Source organism: Pinus tabuliformis, chromosome 4_1 (assembly GCF_031772625.1).
Source record: "Pinus tabuliformis cultivar Carrire ecotype Pingquan chromosome 4_1, CPIR1, whole genome shotgun sequence".
NCBI lineage: Eukaryota > Viridiplantae > Streptophyta > Pinopsida > Pinales > Pinaceae > Pinus > Pinus tabuliformis.
The window spans coordinates 559,840,810-559,864,116 of record NC_142303.1 but is presented as its reverse complement, the minus strand read 5'-3'; the positions used below and the strand labels follow the sequence as shown (position 1 = coordinate 559,864,116).

Genomic DNA, 23,307 nt, shown 5'->3' with positions numbered 1-23,307 from the left:
AGAGCAGGGTTTTATTTTTTTCAATAAAATTTGTTGAAGGGTTCAAGAAACTTCTTTTTCCATAAATTTGTGAAAGACAGAGGGGTAAAAATCAAAGGGTTTTTTTTTTCATTAATTTTTAAAGTAAAGTCTGTTGAAGGGTTGTTGTTTTAAAAAAAAAGGGGGAATTATTTTTTGAGTACAAAGAGTTTGTTTGAAAAAAATAAACCCTAGTTGAAAGCCTAAAGATTGAAACCCTAGACTGAAAGAGTGAAACCCTAGGAGGAAAAATAGAAAAATGGCCAAGATGTCGAATGCAAAATTCGAGGTGGAGAAATTCACCGGAAAGAGCAGTTTTGCTCTTTGGAAACTGAAGGTTAGGGATCTTCTTGTGCAACAAGGGTTGCACAAGGCATTGGATGGGGCAACTAAGAAACTTGCAACCATGACTCTTCAAACTGGGAGGACTTGGATGCCCGAGCTCTCAGTACCATCCGGTTATGCCTGGCGGATGAAGTTCTCTTCAATATTGTTGAAGAGACTACAGCTTCAGAATTGTGGAGAAAATTGGAAAAACTCTATATGACAAAGTCATTAACCAACAAAATTTATCTAAAAAGACAGTTATACAGTCTTCGAATGAAAGAAGGTTCAAACATTGCAGAACATTTGAATGTTTTTAATACACATATATGTCAACTAACAGATATGGAAGTTAAAATTCAAGAAGAAGATAAAGCCATAACCTTGCTATGTTCTGTGCCCGAATCATGGGATCACTTCGTAACTTCGATCAGCTTGAGAACTGTTGATTATTTGAAGTTTGAATCAGTCGTGGGAGCTCTCCTGTCTGAAGAAGTATGAAGGAAATCCAGTATTGAAACAGCTGCATCAGAAGCCATGGTAGCTAGAGGACGCTCAAAGGAAAGAGGAGAAAAACCAAGGGGGTCTTCCAGATCGAAATCAAAGGGAAAGAAGTGTAAGGCAAAATGTTGGCAATGCAATAAAATTGGACACTTGAAGAAAGACTGTTGGAAACGAAAGGAATCCGATAACCCGAAGAAGGAAGCGAATCATGTCGATTCAGGTATGATAGACGAAGTTTTATCTATTGAAGAATTATGTATGATAGATGAAACTTCACCTGAATGTAATGTCACTCAAGGTTTAGATAGCTGGTTGTTAGACTCTGGTGCTTCTCATCACATGTGCCCACATAGAAATTGGTTTACTTCATATGAAAATGTAAACGGTAGTTCTGTGTTTATGGGTAATAATGTGTCATGTCAGACTATTAGGATGGGAGATATCAGGATTAAGATGTATGATAACACAGTTAGAATATTAACTAGTGTTAGACATATACCTGATTTGAAGAAAAATTTGATTTCTTTGGGAGTGTTGGATTCAGATGGTTATAAGTTTACAGGTCAGGATGGTGTCTTGAAAGTCTTTAAAGGAGCCCTAGTGGTTATGAAAGCAAAAAAGGTCGGAAATCTTTACAGGTTAAAAGGAAGTACTCAGGTCAGTGAAGCAGCAGTTGCGTCAGAAAAGGAAGAAGCAGGTACTCGTCTATGGCATCAACGATTGGGTCATATGAGTGAGAAAGGTCTTCAGATACTGATGAAACGTAAATCTCTTCCCGATCTGAAATCCTTGAAGTTAGATTTCTGTAAACATTGTGTGTATGGGAAACAGTGTAAACAAAGATTTAAAGTTGGAAATCATAATAGTAAAGATGTTTTAGACTATATTCATTCTGATCTGTGGGGACCATCCCCTATTGTGTCATATGGAGGTGCTCTATATTTTTTAACGTTTATTGATGATTTCCCCTGTAAAGTTTGGGTCTTTATGCTAAAAAAGAAAGCTGATGTATTAAATGTCTTTAAACAATTTAAAGCAATGGTAGAGAAAAGAACAGGCAAATCTATTAAATGTTTAAGAATTGACAATGGTGGTGAGTTCACTTCAATTGAATTTGAACAATACTGTAAGGATGAGGGAATTATTAGACACAAAATTGTTGTTTATACTCCTCAGCAAAATGGTGTTGCTGAGCGTATGAATCGAACTCTTATGGAAAGAGCCAGAAGCATGATCAACAATGCTAACTTGCAAAAGGAGTTGTGGGCAGAAGCAGTATCTACTGCTTGTTATTTAGTTAACATATCACCTTCAGTAGCAATTGATTGTAAAATTCCTGAAGAAGTTTTGACAAGTCAGTCTTGTGATTATTCACATTTGAGGATATTTGGCTGTGATGCTTATTCTCTTATTCTGAAAAATCAGCATTCAAAATTAGATCCAAAGTCGAAATGTTATGTCTTTGTTGGGTATGACTATGCAGTGAAAGGATATAGGTTGTGGGATCCTACATTGCGAAAGATAGTCATTAGTAGAGATGTAACATTTGATGAATCCTCTCTTTTAAAATCAAATGTTGAAAGAATTGAATAGGAATAGGTATCGCCAAATCAACGAGTTTAGTTGGAGGCTAGACCTTTCAGTGACAGTCGAAAGGAAGGAGAGACTTCTAGAGAAAAAGGTGTTGAAGACACAAAGGAAGCCGTTGAAGCTTCTGAACCAGTTGTTGAAGACACAAAGGAAGTCGTTGAAGCTTCTGAACCAGTTCAACAACCAGTCGCTCTAAGAAGGTCTACAAGGGAAAGGAAAACTCCCAAAAGGTATGAAGATTCTGCTTCATCTTTTGCTTTGATTACTGAAGATGGGGAACCTTCTTGTTATGAGGAAGCAGTAGATGATACAGATAGCGAAAAATGGAAAACGGCTATGGAAGAAGAAATGGATTCCTTAGCCAAGAACAATACCTAGGATCTTGTAGAACTCCCTGAAGGGAGAAGTGTTGTTGGATGCAAGTGGGTCTTCAAACTGAAACGGAAAGTTGATGGCAGTATCAAAAGGTATAAGGCGACACTGGTAGCAAAAGGGTATTCTCAGGTTGAAGGTATAGACTTTCATGAGATTTTTTCTCCGGTTGTAAAACTTGTTTCTATTCGTACTGTGTTGGCACTAACTGCGTTACTTAATCTTGAGTTAAAACAGTTAGATGTTAAAACAACTTTTCTACATGGTGATTTGAATGAAGAGGTATATATGGAACAACCAGAAGGTTTTGTACAAGGTCGCAGCAGAAGATTAGTTTGCAAGCTCAGGAAATCATTGTATGGTCTGAGGCAGTCTCCCAGACAATGGTACAAGAAGTTTGATTCCTTCATGGTGAGCCAGAACTTTATAAGAAGTAAGTATGATCATTGTGTATACTTCAAAAGTTTCAATGGCATATTCATTATCTTAGCTTTGTATGTTGACGATATGCTTATTGCAAGCAAAAGCATGGAAGAAATCAACAGGTTAAAGGCTCAACTCTCTAGGACGTTTGATATGAAGGATCTTGGAGCAGCAAAACATATCTTGGGCATGGAGATACACAGAGACAGGGAAAATGGTAAGCCTTGGTTATCACAGCAGAAGTATGTGGAGAAAGTACTTGAAAAGTTCTCTATGAACAATGTGAAACCTGTTAATGTTCCCCTAGCTTCCCATTTTAAACTTTCTTCGGTTTTGAGTCCTAAAGCTGATGAAGAAAAGCAGGGTATGTCTCATGTACCATATGCAAATGCTGTAGGCAACTTAATGTATGCGATGGTATCTACAAGACCTGACATTTCACATGCAGTTGGAGTTGTCAGCAGGTTCATGGCAAATCCAGGTAAAGAACATTGGCAAGCAGTGAAATGGGTGCTTCGATATCTAAGAGGCACAAGTGACCATTGCATCGTCTTTGATGGTAGTGAAGGATCAGTCTGTGGATATGTAGACGCTGACTATGCAAGTGATTTGGACAAAAGAAGATCTACTACAGGTTATGTCTTTACTCTTGCAGGTGGAGCAATTAGTTGGATGTCAAAGCTTCAAGAAATAGTGGCGTTGTCCACTACCGAAGCTGAATATATAGCTGCTTCAGATGCTAGTAAAGAAGCAATCTGGTTAAAGGGTCTGCTCGATGAGATTGGAAGGATGCAGGAGAAAGTGAATGTACTTTGTGATAGTCAAAGTGTTATTCACTTGGCTACAAATCCTGCTTATCACAGCAGAACCAAGCACATTGATGTAAGGTATCATTTTCTAAGACATGTGATCGATGGCGGAAAATTAGCTCTTCAAAAGGTCCATACGCAAGAGAATTGTGCAGACATATTCATAAAGCCAGTTACAGTAGAGAAGCGGCGATGGTGTTTAGCTTCTCTTGGCTTGCAGAAAAAATGATGAATGGGCATGGGCAAGGGATTAGGAAAATTGTTGTCAAGGTGGAATTTGTTAGTTTGACAACAAATTATGTAATTTTGGGTAAAATGTACCCAATTAGTTCTATGCCAAAATAGCAGTTATGTAATGGAGGAGGTTGGTATAAAACTAGTGAATGCCCGAGAAATGTAATCGTGGAGAATCATTGTTGAATTAATAGAGATTCCAATCCCTTGCCCCGTGGATGTTTCCTTGACACCCTGTCGAGGTTACCACGTAAATTGTGTGTGTCTATTTGCGTGTATTTGAATTCAGTGTCTTTTCTTGGTCAATTTTATAACCGAATGTGTATAGTATCTTTCCTCATTATTTCCCATATTCTTAACAACATTGTTCTCACTCATTTGTTCTATACGGCCTTCCCTTGCTGCGTTTCCCTTTTCTTTGCTTGTGGCCTAGGTTTGGCCGCTTACTATACCTCTTGGCTCTCCCAGAAAGATTAATTTGTCCACTGCAATTGCACAGAAAACACTTTGGCCTGAACAAAGAGAAAATAGCCCAATTTTATGTGAAAAACTAGCGCATACTTGCTCCAAATTGCATAGTACAGACCTCCTTCGCTCTGTATGCCCTTTTGTTGTTCTGTGGATAATCGATAACCACCCAGAAAGTTCCTCACTCCTATCCCCTCAAGCTCTTGGCCATATTTGTTAGCCTCCTTGTCATAGAACCGCCCATACCCAACGATCATCGGGTAGGTTGGCCCCTGGGGTTTGCACTTCCATATCGTTGTCTTTGCGTGTTCCGCCAAAACTAGGGACAAGGGTTTAATCATGTTCCGCCAGAACCAGGACAAAGGTTTCATCAGCACTAGTTTACCCTATTCTAGTATCAGATCCCACGCCTATAGAAGTGATTCACAGACCATAGCCCCTTGCTACACATTCCATAAACCATCAATTTAGAGTGGATCAAATAATATTACTCTGTTTGGGTGCCAGTTGGAGCGCAGGTCTATCCAGGAAAACTTATTCTGGGTATTCATTCTCAAAATTAAAGCTTGCTTCTCATTTTTGGAAAAGGTTTGAGAGAAAAAACCTGAAGGTTGATTCAAAACATCTGTGATGTGTTTCCTAAATCCCAACTAGCATGGGCGCGTACCAGTGACAAATATAAACCCTCCGACTATTCCTGATTCTTCGTTCGAGCAGATTCAGTTAATAATGCATTTGACCGATCCAACACCATCAGTAACATTAGAAAACTCATTGCCTGCAACTCCAGTTTAATATCCATATGTGGTTCTAGAACCAGCGGATTAAGCATCGTCTGAATGGTGACAAGGGTTTCATCAGCATTAGTTTACCCTGCGCCAATGTCAGATCCCTCGCTTACTCCAGTATCAAAGGTTTCATCAGCACTAGTTTCCAGTGTTGGATCCCTCGCTTATTCTAGTGTCAGATCCCGCGCTTGCAGAAGCGAAGGTGGCGGCAGTATCCGTATGGGTAGGGGTGAATGCAGAAGCTACCATTTCACGACAATTCCTATTTCCACCCCTATTGAAATATAAATGCGTCTGACATGCGAGGGGAATAGGAGTTGCCTGGCTGCTAACATGCCAAAGTCAACTTTGAGGAAAATATAAATGCAAAGCAACTCCTATTCCCCTCGCATGTCAGAGCACATTTATATTTCAATAGGGGTGGAAATAGGAATTGCCTTCAATTTCACCATACGGCAAGCCATAAAAACTATGCTATAGGGTATTGAATGCGGTTTAACAGTACTATAACGGGACCTCAAGTCGACCGTGAATCACCTAGCAACTTCACCATACATGCATGGGCATCTAACGGGACAGCCCTCCGGCTGGGAAAGGACAGTGGACTCCAGCCTCCACCGGGAAATACTGACGCGACGTGATATTGCCGGCAGTCAAAGTACCTCGAATTTATTATCAGCAAATTCCCATTTATATTCCCCACTTCCGGACGCCATTTGAATTTGATATTTGTTTTCCCGCTTTGTTTTGAAATTTGTTGTTCGGCCTTGTATCCGACGGCATGCTCTCCTTCGCCCACTTGCGGCATGCTCTCTTTCATCCATGGAGTTTCAAGTTTGAGTTGGTGTTGACCTTGTACATGGCCAGTCGTGCCCGTTGCGTAGCCAACATAATCAACGTTGGGCACAAAGTTTCCTGCGGCCGTGGACGAGGTGTGGGAACCGTGGCCCTCAAAATCTCGGGTTGAGTTGTAATCGTGGATCGGATCTATGTGCCCACCACTTGCCAGGAATCCTTTGTTGAAGTAACGAGCTCCAATGACTTTTCTGTTGCAGAGCGAGCTATTAAAGGTAGTTCCCGCCTGGCATTGGCCTTTCCAACGGGCCGGTACCTCGCCCATTCCGGTGTCTCTGAAGCTTTGGCTCTCGGGCCAGACGCCAGTGTCTAGAAGTCCGATGATCATATCTGAGCTGTTGCCGAAGTGTGATTGGGGCCATATACCAGATTTTTCATCGAGGGCGAGGATGTTGAAAGAATATGGGGTAAGCCACTTTCCCGCCGTGTCCGGGTAACTTGAGATGTGACCTCGCGTTTCCTTCAGGGCGTCCAGCTCTGATTGGGTTAACTTGGCGCTGAACCCCTGCATGACTTTGTCATAAAAATACAGTAGGGCTTCTTGTTTCTTCTTTGTTGTGAGGGATGAAAGGATGGAATTATACCAGTGCTCATGAGAGGAAAACAAAGTGGGCATCTGAGATTTATCCATGTGGACTATGTGATTCTTCCCATTGTCCACTGCTGCTGCAGCAACGACCGCTGATATGAAACATATGAACATTCGTTATGCTTTCATTATGCAGGATTTTAAGCTCTCACACAAATAATTGCTACTTGCAAATTCTGTGTACTCAGGGCATAGGAATTAACCAAGAGTACCAACAACTCACTCTGGACAATCCTGCAGAGTATTCGTTCGTTTTCTCTGATAAGAAGAATGTTTTCTCTGAAAAGAAGAATCAGAAGCAGACAAGTAAGAAACGTGAAGATTGAAGAATGAATAATGGTAACCCTTTAAGCTGATACTGCCACACTCATGGGCATGCACGGCGTTGCTTTATTTTATTCTTTAAATTTCACACTTCTACCTCATCTGAACTTCCACCTTTAACCCAATTCCACCCGAGCTTTTATATTCCGCATTTTGAAGTCATCCCTACCCATATTAACATTTTATACCCATATTAACATTTTATAACATATTTGACGTTTACCTCACTTCCACCTCAATTTTCATATTCCAAATTTTCAACTCGTCCCTACGTATATGACATGTATACGACATTTATACGGCAGTCACACACTTTCACCCTATAGGTTTTTCACTTACATTCACTTTAAAATGCATACTTTCACTTAGAACGCCTATTCCTCTTTACCTACATCCACTTCAAAATGCATGCTGATAGTTCCATTTTAAAATGTATATTTTCATTTCCAACCTAATTTCTGGTTTTTGTAAATTACATGGTTTTTGTAAATTACATATTTTATGATTAAATGAAGTTATAAATCTGAATTCACATCCACTTCAAAATGCACTTGACCTTGTTTCTTTTTGCCTATATTTATTTTTAGATGCATATTTTCACTGTCCAACTTAATTTTTTATTCTCTTTACCTATATCTATTTTTAAATGTATATTTTCACTCTCCAACCTAATTTCTTATTCTCTTTACCTATATCTATTTTTAAATGCATATTTTAGCTCTCCAACGTAATTCCTTATTCTCTTAAAATATGTTTTTTTTATGATTAAATTCAAATTACAAATTTGAATTTACATCCATTTCAAAATGCATCTCGTCTAATTCCTCTTTACTTATATCTATTTTAAAATACACATTTTCACTCTAGCCTATTTTATGATTAAATTCAAGTTACAATTTTGAATTTACATCCACTTCTCAATATCCCTCATCCATTTCTTGTTTACTTACATCCATTATAAAATGCATATTTTCATTCTCCAACCTAATTTCTCATTATCATAAAATACATACTTTATCCATTATAAAATGCATACTTTCATTCTCCAACCTAATTTCTCATTATCATAAAATATGATTAAATTTAACGTGAGGATAAAATATACTTTAACTACTAATAATCAATACATATTTATCTTACCTTTTAAGATGCACATTTTGAATCTACAGATGAAAATGAAAGTGTGGGTACTACACTTTGGGTTGGAGTTGAAAGTGCTTCTAAAACATATCTCACATTGACTCCACCTCCACTTTATACACATTTTTACTTTCATTTTAGTAACACCTTACCTACATAAATTAATGTTCAACCAATTTTCTCATTAGTAAACATTGCTAGAATGGACCTCTATTGAGAGTGGTCATGTTTTATATGTTTGAAACAAATTCAACAATATAACATATCCATGAAAGCTTCCATGCATTTAGATCCACATATATCCTCTTGAGCAATCAATTTGTTGGTTCACTATGCACTCTTGAATCTATTCCTTAGTCAAATATAATTTTGTAGCCATAGCAATCCATGACACTAGTAAAATGCTATATCTTGAATAAACTTTAAGGTCATCATCTCCCATCCTTAATTAGCGCTATGGCATGTCCAAATATCTCCTCCTTGGGTAAATTATGGAGATGAGGTTAACAAAATTTCCTCTTTTAATAATCAACTCAAAGCTCATTTCTAACATCACCAACATCTTTTGCTTATCGAGAGTTTTCCAATTATATAACTTTTATCTCAAGCTAAACTCTGAGCACAACATTATGCATACTTGAAGATTGTCCTCCAAAGCCACATCAACATCTATACTTCTTATGCATACTTGAAGATTATCCTCTAAAGGGCTTATGAGACTTCTTCCTTCTATGCCATATTTTTATGCAACTTTCAATGAAACAAATCAACTAATTCAGTGAGGAAGATATCCTTATAACTGATAGGCTTTAGTGATTTTGATGAGTAATTCCCTTCAATGTTGTCTTGTTTATGGAATCCTTACTAGTGTCGGGCTTAGGCAACTTTTTCCCTATAAGCCATTTTTCTATGCAATTTTAGATTAAATAAATCAACTAATTAGTGAAAAAAATAATCCTTATAATTCAGAGGTTTTGGTGATGCCCATTGTCGACAAGGAGAGTAAGATATTTGAAAATTATTTATTTTTTATATTATAATGATTAGAAATGATACTTAATAAATTTATAAAATTAAAATGATCAATTTGTATATATTTTAGTAAAAATTTTAAGAAACTAAAAACTCAAATAAAAGACTACCATATCATTGCCAAGTATCCAACCCTCTTCCATAATATATAACGATAGGGCATTATAATGTTTGTTTGGAGGATAAACTGGATTTGTTTACACTAATTATGTAGAATTTTTTTCATTTTTTTATTTTTTAATATGTTTTTTTGTTGGTAATTGGGTCATTTCATGTTAGTATTAGATATGTTTTTAGGTAGAATTATTATTATAGGTGTCATTGTCAACATAAGATTTTATATTTACATTTACTTTATATTTTCACAAACTTATTAAATAAACTGTTATATATATATGATTTTAGAAATTTAAAAAAAATTGTGCTTACTATTTATAATTTTAATTTTAATAGTTTCAAATTATTTATTTAGAAATAATTAGTTAAAAAATTGATTATCTATATATATATATATATATATAATTTGTTAAAATTTTTTAATGAAGTTACAAATTTTAAATATTGAGATTTTAAACTTTCGATGGGGGTAGCACATCGAGAAGATTCAAGGCCAAAGGAGGGGATTCACCACCTCATGTCCTAGCTTGGTAATTAAAGAATGATGGTTTTGGCACTTGCGAAACATGCAAAAGGGCTTGTCCTCCATGTCCGTTTCAATGAGGGTAGTTATCATGGTAATGGTTACTTGTGTGGATTTGTGTATGAAGTTTTAGGAGAGTAGATGGAAGGATGTATGTCGGTGTAAAGGAACTGTTGAAATTTCTAAGTATTACATGTTAGAAATTTTATCTGTATTCTCTGGTTTATTTTGCCTACTTGTTTAATTACTAACAAGTTATTTAACCATATAAACACTGAAATAAACACAATACAATCTCAACCATCTACAGATCAACAGCTGAAAGAAATAGACAAACACACAAGGGACACCGTTTTTTTTGGACAATCGTCCCCGGAAAAACCCAACTTGGGAAAATCGGTGCAGTAGTTCTGAGGGTTTTATTATTAAGAAGCTTTTCTTGAGTACACTAGGTGCCAAACTTGCCCACCCGGTAGAGGTAAATAATCTGGCAGTAATACCTCTCTTTGGAAGCAGATATTTTGAAAGTCTGCCCCACGAAACCCTCTCCAGCACAATTTGAAGCACTGCATCAGCCCTCCTGGCCTCTGCGTCAACCTGAAACCCTCTGTGTCAGCCCTCTAAGGATCTGCGCAACCTCTTTGGCCCTCTGCGTCACTTATGTAGCCTCTGGATGGACGACGCAGGCACCTCTGGCCTCTGTGCAGTCACTGTTGGCCTCTGTGTCGCTCCCTATGGCTCTGCATCTGCCTCTCTGATTCTACGCTGGTCTTCTGGCACTATCTCTGCATCTCTGCCTCGTACTCACTACCCCTCGTTGCAAATCTGATCACTGGTTCAAATTCTCTTAGTAAACCCCGCTCTAGAAAGTCGAACTGACTGATCACTCTGGTGTATCTCCAACTGACCCTCAAGCCTCCTCTTATACTTTTTTTGTTGAGTCTTCAACGGCCGAGATTACATCTCTAATCAATGGCTAATATTAGATTTGGCTTAATCCATGTCATTTAGAACCTTCTAACCCAGTTTTATATTAATACCCATTAATATTTTTATTTTCCTAAGTTTAGACTTAGGAAACCATTAAAAATATTAATTATTTTAATATCTCCTTCACTAAGCATAATTTCCCCAAACCATTTCTGGGTCTTGGATATCTCATGTGCTTTAGCATCTCCACCAATTTTCATGGCTAGATCACATCCAATGCTACCCCAAATCAACACTCCCTCTTAGTGAGGAATGTGTTCTAGTAATACTCCACCACTGAGCATCACCCTGATTATACCACACTTGTACCTGTGCTGATGCTAGGCCTTCCTGCCAAACATCCTCTGCATTGCTGCATCTTGTACTGCTTCCCATGGCCCTACCACTACCATTTATACATATGTACGACAGCTCCTCTACATCTGTGATGTTGCTGGTCCTTCCTCCCAACATTGCATCTACACTGCAACTCTCTCTCATCATGTTGCATCATATTGCCCATAGCACTACCACTACTACTGCTACACTACAACTCAGTTACTGAGAAGTAAGTGACTGATCCACCCAACTACTGACATCCTTGTGAGGCTATAAACCCTCCTGATGTTGAAGCTCTCTCTCCTACTATCTTGTGCTCCCTCTTCTTCCTTTACGTTTCTGCAACAACTTTGTGCCTCTCGCATTGTTTCAAACCTCTCTGTGCCATCCTGAACTGCTGCAACCTCCTATGTGCCTCTCGCACTGCTACAACCCTCTCTGCGTTGACTGGGACTACTGCACTCTAGCACTCTCTTCCGCTTCATCTGCATTCACTTCTACCGACATCCGCCATCCTGCTACTCTCACTTCAGGGATCTTGTAGCTAGGTATGATCCAAGATTTTGGGTACCTCAAGGAACCTGCCCCACATCTCCTGTGGTCCTCCTGACTACAGCTCGATGTCACCCCACCTCTTCTCTAGAGGTACATGAGCACTCATGGCACAATCATCATCATCCTCTACCTCCTTCTCTGCCTTCGCTAGCGTTGCCTGGGAGTCAGATGCCTCTCCCTTATTCTTCTTCCTAGGACACTGGGTTGCATAATGGCCCACCTCCCCATAATTGAAGCACTTTATCTTGGGGAGGTCATTTTTTTCCTCTTCCCCTGCTGCCCCGTAGATGCCAGAGCTACATCATCTTCCTCCTATTTCTTGACCTAGGATCCTTTGCCACTACTTCCCGCCTTGGTCAGTCGTCTGATCTCTTTTTGGCGAAGAGCTACCCACAGTTCTTCCTAATCTGGAAGATTCACTCTGCCCAAAATGCTCTAAACGAATGTCTCCCACTCCTCGGAGACTGCGTTCAGGGTGGTCCTCACCATTAATTCTTGATCTGGTGTGGCCCCTATGGAAGTTAGTTGTTCTGAATCTCCTGCAACCTGCTGAGGAAGTGATCTATCTGCTCCCCCTTTTGCATCTGGTATCACTGCAACTGATTCTCTAGTAGAATCTTCCTTTGCACGAAAGTTCCCTAATACAATGTCGTCAAGGTGTCCCACATTTCCTTTGTCGTATTCTTCTCGGTAATATGTTGCACTAAATGATCCTTGACCCCATCAAGGATTATGCATTTCACCTTGGTCATCGCATCCTCGTACCTTTCGTTATCAACTGGGTCGACTGGGATAGCCACGGTTCTTAAGGCGAAGGCCTTGATGCGATGTCTATCTAGAACAGACAGGATCCTGACCTTCCATATGACAAAGTTGGACACCCTGTCCAGCGTATCCTAATCCCTCAGTCCATTCATAACCATCTCTCTACTCTTTTTTTCGACTCCTCTGAGTCTCTACTTCCCTCCTGGAAGTTCTCTCTTTGACTCCCTTTGAGTCTCTACTTCCCTCCTAGAAATTCTCTGCTAGACTCCCTCTGCGTCTCTATTTCCCTCCTGGAAATCCTCTTGCCAACAATCTAATCGTACCTCTTTGACTATGCTCTTACAACACTAATATAGATTTCTTGGCTAGAAATATGCCTAGGTAGCGACTCCCTCTACCTTGGTTCTATCCCATTAGGTACTGTTCTGTCTCGACACCAACAACACCCTAACAAATTCACTCTCTGCAATATACCCACAACTTCCTATGCCCCAGCAACTGAAGAAACTGAGCCTCTTGGCTATGCGCAATCCTGGAAAGGCTGATTTTCTCATCTGGCCAACTACGTCACTCCTACCTGGCTGAGTAAGATGACGTGGTGCCTCGTGAGCCTCTTCTACCTTCCTCTGCCTCTACGTTGGCCTCTCTCTAGCTCGAACTGATGATGTAGGCCCTCTGCGTCACCCCTTCTCTGCTGCTTTCTGATTAGGAACAACTTTTGTCACTCATGATAGTTGTTTCTGCTACAAATTCTCCGATTCAACTGGTACCTTTAGCTCTCCTATGATCTGCAACATTCTGATACCATGTTGAAATTTCTAAGTTCTACCTGTTAGAAATTTTATCTGTATTCTCTGCTTTATTTCACCTACTTGTTTAATTACTAACAAGTTATTTAACCATATAAACACTAAAATAAACACAATACAATCTCAACCATCTACAGATCAATAGCTAAAAGAAATAGACAAACACACAAGGGACACCGTTATTTTTGTACAATCGTCCCTGGAAAAATACAACTTGGGAAAAATGGTGTAGTAGCTATAAGGGTTTTATTATTAAGCAGTTTTTATTGAGTACACTGACTGCCAAACTAGCTCACCCAAGAGAGATAAATAATCTGGCAGTAATACCTCCCTTCGAAAGCAGATATTTTGAAATTCTGCCCCACGAAACCCTCTCTAGCACAATCTAAAGCACTGCGTCAACCCTCCTGGCCTTTGCATCATCCCTCTGAGGCTTTGCGCAGCCTCTTTGGCCCTCTGCATCACTTCTTTAGCCTCTGCGTGGATGACGCAGGCCCTTCTCACCTCTGCGCAGTCAATGTTGGCCACTGTGTGGCTCCCTCTAGCTCTGTGTCTGCCTCTCTGCTTCTGCGTTGGTTTGCTGGCACTATATGTGTCTCTCTGCCTCATATTCACTGCCCCTCGTTACAACTCTGATCACTGGTTCGATTTCTCTTTGCAAACCCCGCTCTAGAAAATCAAACTGACTGATCACTCTGGTGTATCTCCAACTAACCTTCAAGCCTCCTCTTATACTTTTTCTGTTGAGTCTCAAACAACCGAGATTACATCTCTAATCAATAGCTAAGATTAGATTTGGCTTGATCCATGTCATTTAGAACCTTCTAACCCAGTTTTATATTAATACCCATTAATATTTTTATTTTCCTAAGTTTAGACTTAGGAACCAATTAAAAATATTAATTATTTTAATATCTCCTTCACCGAGCAGAATTTCCCCAAACCATTTATGGGTCTTGGAGATCTCATGTGCTTTACCCTCTCCACCATGTTTCATGGTTAGAGAGCATCCCATGCTACCCCAAATCAACAAGAACTACAAGTTAAATGGTGATGTGTTTGTGGACATGTTAACTCATTTGTGTTGTGAAGATCTTGTGGGGAAACCTGCGAGGAGTGCTTGTAGTCTTAGCCCATAGGGGAAATGAGGTTTCTAAAGTTTAGATTGCATTCAACATTCCATATATCAACATATTAATAGTAAAGTTGAATCAATTGTTGGGTTTGGGGTGAAAGTTGGATTCTCCCTTGCAAAATTAATTGTCTGCATTGCATTCATTGTGTCTAGAGGATCACATAGGACAACATTGTGGGTTATACGTATACTTTATAAATATAAAAGCTTGACATTGGACTTTTTGCTAATTAGTACTCGTGTGTTGTGTTTCATTTCATGTGTATCTATTAGGTTAGTGTCTTGGTGCCTTGAATTATTGGCATTCATGTTGGTCTAAGTACCTAGGTAGAATTTAGAGAGTGTGGTGGATATTTGGTTATCAAGGTAATCACCTTGGCTTGATCATTCATCTTCAAAAATTTTGGGTGTTGTGGGAGTTAACATTGTAGCATGGTTAGTGGTGTCATTGGGTCTCTGGTGATGGACTAAGTAGCAGTGAGGAGCTGGTTCAGAAGTATTATTGTTTGGAATTGGAGGGGTTTTCCGAGGGAGCTTCGGATAAGGGAAATTAGAGTATCCAAACTCTAGAGGTTACATCTCAATGGTGTGATAGAATTTTTAGTGCAAGTTTCAACAAGGTGTGGTAAGTTCGAGAAATGCATTTGTAGCATGGCTGGTGAGGCTGAGGTAGGAAAGTGAGGGAGGAGCCTGGTCATCTACAGTCCTTAGAGCAAAGCCACGATGAAACAATTGACCTGTTAATGCCATTCACATCTCCCTTTGAGGGAACAACCCCCTCCTCGGAAGGGGTTACTAGGCTCTTGCACCAATTATGTAATTTGATTAAACAATTAGATCGAGCTCAGTAGGATGAGCACCAAGTATTATTAGATGTTTCAAGTCATTTTCAAAGGAAGGTTTGGGTGATGCACAAAAGAATAGTCAGCTTGTGGAGGGAGCAGAGATGCACCCAAGAGCAGTTAGAGCAGTTGGATTATCGCCTGCCTCATATGGAAGTTCATGCGCACTATGAATTCAAGCCACATGGCTTGGATTTGGAGCACCCTGTCCTGGTAAATCATGATAAAGTTTAATGTTAGTTGGTTTTCTGCTAGTTTTATTAGTGTTTTGTCATTTTTTGTCCGTTGATGTATGTAAAACTTTGTATTTTAGCAAGTTTGTGATGTACCTAGGTATGCATAGGTTGGCCAATAAATCTAGTAAAAATGAGGCCAACTAATTTTAGGACTCCTCCAACCACACATGTAACTTTTGAATGAATAAAATCCTTCGATTAAAAAACAAAAAAAACAAAAAAGGTTTTTAAAATAGGTATTATTATAATTTATAATTTTAATCAAATTTTGATTAATGTAGTTGTAAAACAGGAAAATATCACACGATTAATTAATTCAATATTTTATTTACAATTAACTTTTAAATTATTAAATTTCTCCAATAATTAAAAATAAATATTATAATGATAAAAAGAAAATGTTAAATAATTTAATGTGCTATTTACATATTTTTCTTAAATTATTAAAAATATTTAATAATAAAAAATAATTTATTTTATTGAACATAAATTTCATAATAATTATGTGAAAATTTTAATAATATTTGTTAAGAAAACTACTTGAAGTTATTATAATAATATTCTTTAAGGTATTTAAGTTCAACATGTCATTTGGATTAGAATCTGGGTGGATAGGATAACAATTATTTTCCTGAGTTATTTAAGATAACTCCAATTGACCAAGAATATATATTTATGTCAATAGACATGTCTATTTCGCAATAGGCTTTTCAGAATTTAAATTTAGTTATTAGTGATTATTAAGTGGACGGTGGACATTTAACTTCCATGGAATATGCTAAAATATTCCTATTAGGTTAAGATTTATCTTTAAGTTAGTTATGCTCTTTTGATTAATTTATCTCAAATTAATTAATTAAACAAAATGTCATATCAAATATGTGTCACACTGGATATGTGGTATTCATAAGCCATGTTATTGGCTCAACTAAATATATTTACAAGTTAATAATGTCCATGGTAAAGTGGGGGTGAATCTACATGATTAAAAATCTTGTTTAACTCATACATTATTTTTATAAAATATAATAAAAATAATTTAAAATAAAATTATAATGTACTTAATTTTTATGATTTTTTTAAAATCAAGCAATGTGAGATGTCTCTTGGTGTAATTGTTTTTATTCTTATCATGGATTAATACCTATCAACACTTACCATCCATTTAATTTATACAATAGGGCTAATAAATAAATATATATATATCTTCTAATTTCAATGGATAACTGCAAATTATTTTAAATAAAGTAATCAAGAACTAAATTAAAGTTTTTGTTCTTTTTCAAATATTAAAATTTCTAAACCTATGATGGATTAAAAATTTGTTGTTTATTGAAGAGTATGCAATTATTATTGTATAGATGTGTGTTTTCTCTAACTAGCAATTGCAACTGATGTTGCAAAGGAAACGTCCTAAGGCGGTAGCATAGGTATGAGTAGTAAAGAAGAATGGAAATCTAATAAACATTGAATTCAATTATTCAGAAAACATATATACAAAGTGAAGCATCTCAAAGTTAATTTGGAGAATGAAGGTAATTATTTGTGTCCAAAATAATAAACTCCACATTGCATATAAAATGAAAAGAATATCAACATGTTGCTTGAAATATTAGATTATGATCTGTGAAGTTTGGATTTCATCCTCATTGAAAAAATTGCCTACAACTGATCAAAACCTCAATAAAAACCCCACTGACTTTGTTCATGATTCTGCTATACACAAGATTAACATGTTGATGCATAATTTCAAATTCAAGAACATATTTACTTCTGAAATCAAACTTTATGTTAAAGTAACTGGAGGGAAACACAACACTTGCATACAAAGTAAGAGCTCATGCCTTGATATCATTTTCCACATCTTTCTCTAAATCTTTTCCACTTGCCCATGCATGACTCATGCCTCTACCAAATTCCCAATCTGAAATCAAAATAAAAGTGACATGCCACTTCATATGGAGCCAAGTATGATTTTGAAAATATAAAGCAACATAGTTCTAAGATCACTTGAGTCCAAGCATCATAATGGAAACTACAATGCTAAGGAATGCCATTGATTGAATCTTCATTTATTATGAATCAATTATAAAATGATGACAAAGTTTTCTGGAGATAATTGTGTAATCATGTGAATTTATGGAACTTAAACAAATCCAATTGGTAGAAATATTCCATCTAAGACTGCTATGTTCCTTGAATTTCAACTAAGAATACGAAATGATTTTTAGCTTGAATGTCATTCCTTATGTTTCTAAGGATTGTATCTTTGAAACGAATACATCCTAACCCATCGTTGTTTAACAACACAGTACACTCCTAACTCAAGGGTTACCCTTTCCTCGTGTCACATAGTTTCTTTATGATCGGTTTTAAAAAAATTCAAATAATTTTTGTTTTCATCTAAATAAAATAGAATAAAGGTCATGTTCTAAAGTTTAAATTGTTTCCTATTCGCTTCTTTTAGGAACCCAAATTTAGTTGAAGTCATCATTTCTCCTATGAGAAGTCTATGGGAAACCATATAAATTGATTTTCTAGAGTGGGGTTTGCTAAGAGAAATCAAACCAGTGATCGAAGCTGCAATGAGGGGCAGTGAGTATGAGGCAGAGATGCAGATATAGTGCCAGAAGACTAACACAGAAGCAGAGAGGCAGACGCGGAGCTAGAGGGAGCCACACAGAGGCCAACAGTGACTGAGCAAAGGCCAAAAGTGCCTGCGTCGTCCATCCAAAGGCTACAGAAGTGATGCAGAGGGCCAAAGAGGCTGCGCAGATCCTCAAAGGGCTGACACAGAGGGTTTCAGGCTAACGCAGAGGCCAGGAGGGCTGATGCAGTGCCTCAGATTGTGCTGGAGAGCGTTTCGTGGGGCAGACTTTCAGAATATCTACTTCTGAAGAGAGGTATTACTGCCAGATTATTTATCTCTATCGAGTGGGCAAGTTTGGCACCTAGTGTACTTAAGAAAAACTGCTTAATAATAAAACCCTTAGAACTACTGCATCGGTTTTCCTAAGTTGGGTTTTTCTGGGGACGATTGTCCAAAAAAAATGGTGTCCCTTGTGTGTTTGTCTATTTCTTTCAACTGTTGATCTGTAGATGGTTTAGATTGTATTGTGTTTATTTCAGTGTTTATATGGTTAAATAACTTGTCAGTAATTAAAAAAGTAGGCAAAATAAACCAAGAATACAGATTAAATTTCTAACAGGTAATACTTAGAAATTTCAACAGTTCCTTTACACCAACATACATCCTTCCATCTACTCTCCTAAAACCTCATACACAAATCCACACAAGTAACCATTACCATGATAACTACCTGCATTGAAATGGACATGGAGGACAAGCCCTTCTGCATGTTTCCCAAATGCCAAACCATCATTCTTTAATTACCAAGCTAGGACGTGAGGTGGTGAATCCCCTCCTTTGGCCCTTAATCTTCTCGATGTGCTACCCCCATCAAAGGTTTAAAACCTCAATATTTAAAATTTGTAACTTCATTTAATTTTTTTAACAAATTATATATATAACAGTTTATTTAATAAGTTTGTGAAAATATAAAGTAAATGTAAATATAAAATCTTATGTTCACAATGACACCTATAATAATAATTGTAGCTAATGAAATAAAACATATCTAATACTAACATGAAATGACCCAATTACCAACAAAAAAACAATATTAAAGAATTAAAAAATTAAAAAAATTCTAATTAATTAGTGTAAACAAATCCAATTTATCCTCCAAACAAACACTATAATGCCCTATCCTTATATATTATGGAAGAGGGTTGGATACTTGGCAATGATATGGTAGTCTTTTATTTGAGTTTTTAGTTTCTTAAAATTTTTACTAAAATCTATACAAATTGATCATTTTAATTCTATAAATTTATTAGGTATTATTTATAATCATTATAATATAAAAAATAAATAATTTTCAAATATCTTACTCTCTTTGTCGAAAATGGGCATCACCAAAATCTCTGAATTATAAGGATATTTTTTTCACTAATTAGTTGATTTATTTCATCTAAAATTGCATAGAAAAATGGCTTAGAGGGAAAAAGTTGCCTAAGCCCGACACTAGTAAGGATTCCATAAACAAAACAACATTGAAGGGAATTACTCATCAAAATCACTAAAGCCTATCAGTTATAAGGATATCTTCCTCACCGAATTAGTTGATTTGTTTCATTGAAAGTTGCATAAAAATATGGCATAGAAGGAAGAAGTCTCATAAGCCCTTTAGAGGATAATCTTCAAGTATGCATAAGAAGTATAGATGTTGATGTGGCTTTGGAGGACAATCTTCAAGTATGCATAATGTTGTGCTCAGAGTTTAGCTTGAGATAAAAGTTATATAATTGGAAAACTCTCGATAAGCAAAAGATGTTGGTGATGTTAGAAATGAGCTTTGAGTTGATTATTAAAAGAGGAAATTTTGTTAACCCCATCTCCATAATTTACCCAAGGAGGAGATATTTGGACATGCCATAGTGCTAATCAAGGATGGGAGATGATGACCTTAAAGTTTATTCAAGATATAACATTTTACTAGTGTCATGGATTGCTATGGCTAGAAAATTATATTTGATTAAGGAAGAGATTCAAGAGTGCATAGTGAACCATCAAATTGATTGCTCACGAGGATATATGTGGATCTAAATGCATGGAAGCTTTCATGGATATGTTATATTGTTGAATTTGTTTCAAACATATAAAACATGACCACTCTCAATAGAGGTCCATTCTAGCCATGTTTACTAATGAGAAAATTGGTTGAACATTAATTTATGTAGGTAAGGTGTTACTAAAATGAAAGTAAAAATGTGTATAAAGTGGAGGTGGAGTCAATGTGAGATATGTTTTAGAAGCACTTTCAACTCCAACCCAAAGTGTAGTACCTACACTTTCATTTTCATCTGTAGATTAAAAAAGGTAAGATAAATATGTATTGATTATTAGTAGTTAAAGTATATTTTATCCTCACTTCACTTTAGTGAATTTTTACGTTAAATTTAATCATATTTTATGATAATGAGAAATTAGGTTGGAGAATGAAAGTATGCATTTTATAATGGATAAAGTATGTATTTTATTATAATGAGAAATTAGGTTGGAGAATGAAAATATGCATTTTATAATGGATGTAAGTAAACAGGAAATGGATGAAGGATATTGAGAAGTGGATGTAAATTCAAAATTGTAACTTGAATTTAATCATAAAATAGGCTTGAGAGTGAAAATGTGTATTTTAAAATAGATATAAGTAAAGAGGAACTAGATGAGTTGCATTTTGAAATTGATGTAAATTCAAAATTGTATCTTGAATTTAATCATAAAATACGCTGGAGAGTGAAAATGTGTATTTTAAATTAGATATAAGTAAAGAGGAACTAGATGAGGTGCATTTTGAAATGGATGTAAATTCAAATTTGTAATTTGAATTTAATCATAAAAAAACATATTTTAAGAGAATAAGGAATTACTTTGGAGACCTAAAATATGCATATAAAAATAGATATAGGTAAAAAAATAAGAAATTAAGTTGGAGAGTGAAAAAATAAGAAATTAAGTTGGAGGGTGAAAGTGTGTGATTGCCGTATAAATGTCATATACGTAGGGACGAGTTGAAAATTTGGAATATGAAAATTGAGGTGGAAGTGGGGTAAACGTCAAATATGTTATAAAATGTTAATATGGGTAGGGATGACTTCAAAATGCGGAATATGAAAGCTCGGGTGGAATTGGGTTAAAGGTAAAAGTTCAGATGAGGTAGAAGTGTGAAATTTAAAGAATAAAATAAAGCAACGCCGTGCATGCCCTTGAGTGTGGCAGTATCAGCTTAAAGGGTTAGCATTTATTCATTCTTCAATCTTCACGTTTCTTACTTGTCTGCGTCTAATTCTTCTTATCAGAGAAAACGAACGAATACTCTGCAGGATTGTCCAGAGTGAGTTGTTGGTGCTCTTGGTTAATTCCTATGCCCTGAGTACACAGAATTTGCAAGTAGCAATTATTTGTGTGAGAGCTTAAAATCCTGCATAATGAAAGCATAATTAATGTTCATATGTTTCATATCAGCGGTCGTTGCTGCAGCAGCAGTGGACAATGGGAAGATTCACATAGTCCACATGGATAAATCTCAGATGCCCACTGTGTTTTCCTCTCATGAGCACTGGTATAATTCCATCCTTTCATCCCTCACAACAAAGAAGAAACAAGAAGCCCTACTGTATTTTTATGACACAGTCATGCAGGGGTTCAGCGCCAAGTTAACCCAATCAGAGCTGGACGCCCTGAAGGAAACGCGAGGTCACATCTCAAGTTACCCGGACACGGCGGGAAAGTGGCTTACCACATATTCTTTCAACATCCTCGACCTCGATGAAAAATCTGGCATATGGCCCCAATCACACTTCGGCAACAGTTCAGATATGATCATCGGACTTCTAGACACTGGCATCTGGCCCGAGAGCCAAAGCTTCAGAGACACCGCAATGGGCGAGGTACTGGCCCGTTGGAAAGGCCAATGCCAGGCAGGAACTGCCTTTAATAGCTCGCTCTGCAACAGAAAACTCATTGGAGCTCGTTACTTCAATAAAGGATTCCTGGCAAGTGGTGGCCACATAGATCCGATCCACGATTACAATTCCACCCGAGATTTTAAGGGCCACGGTTCCCACACCTCGTCCACGGCCGCAGGAAACTTTGTGCCCGACGTTGATTATGTTGGCTACGCAACGGGCACGGCCAAAGGCATGGCGCCTCGGGCACGGCGCCTCGGGCACGGCTAGCCATGTACAAGGTCAACACTAACTCAAACCTGAAATTCCATGGATGAACGAGAGCATGCCGCAAGTGGGCGAAGGAGAGCATGCCGTCGGATAACAAGGCCGAACAACAAATTTCAAAACAAAGCGGTAAAACAAATATCAAATTCAAATGGCGTCCGGAAGTGGGGAATATATATCAAATTCAAATGGCGTCCGGAAGTGGGGAATATAAATGGGAATTTGCTGATAATAAATTCGAGGTACTTTGACTGCCGGCAATATCACGTCGCGTCAGTGTTTCCCGGTGGAGGCTGGAGTCCTTTCCGAGCCGGAGCGTTGTCCCGTTGCATGCCCATGCATGTATGGTGAAGTTGCTAGGGGATTCACGGTCGACTCGAGGTCCCGTCCAGCACTGTTAAACCGTATTCAATACCTTATACCATAGTTTTTATGGCTTGCCTTCACCATATCACCCGGTCATATTTAGAGAAAATTTGGCAAAGATATTTGTAAATCCAAGTTATAGTTGTTAAACTTCAAATTTTAGGTGTACTACACGTTTTTGATGGTGCTGAATCTATTTCCAGCGTCAAAAACACGATTAAAACACTGCCTCTACCAGATTTTTTGAAATTTTTTTCCCTGAATTCCAGCTACTTTTAGCCGTCCGAGCAATTCCTCCGCCTCTTAGACGATTCCTTTCATAATAACATAACAGATAGCATCTAATAATGGTACACTTACGGGTTAAATTTAGCTTTTTTACA

At 37.4% G+C, this 23,307-nt stretch overlaps 1 pseudogene; it reads left to right on the top strand.

Annotated features, from left to right (window-relative positions):
* Window positions 1-7,093: 7,093 nt before the first annotated feature.
* Window positions 7,094-22,561, top strand: LOC149177081 (subtilisin-like protease SBT3 pseudogene; annotated as a pseudogene).
* The last annotated feature ends 746 nt before the right edge of the window (window positions 22,562-23,307 follow it).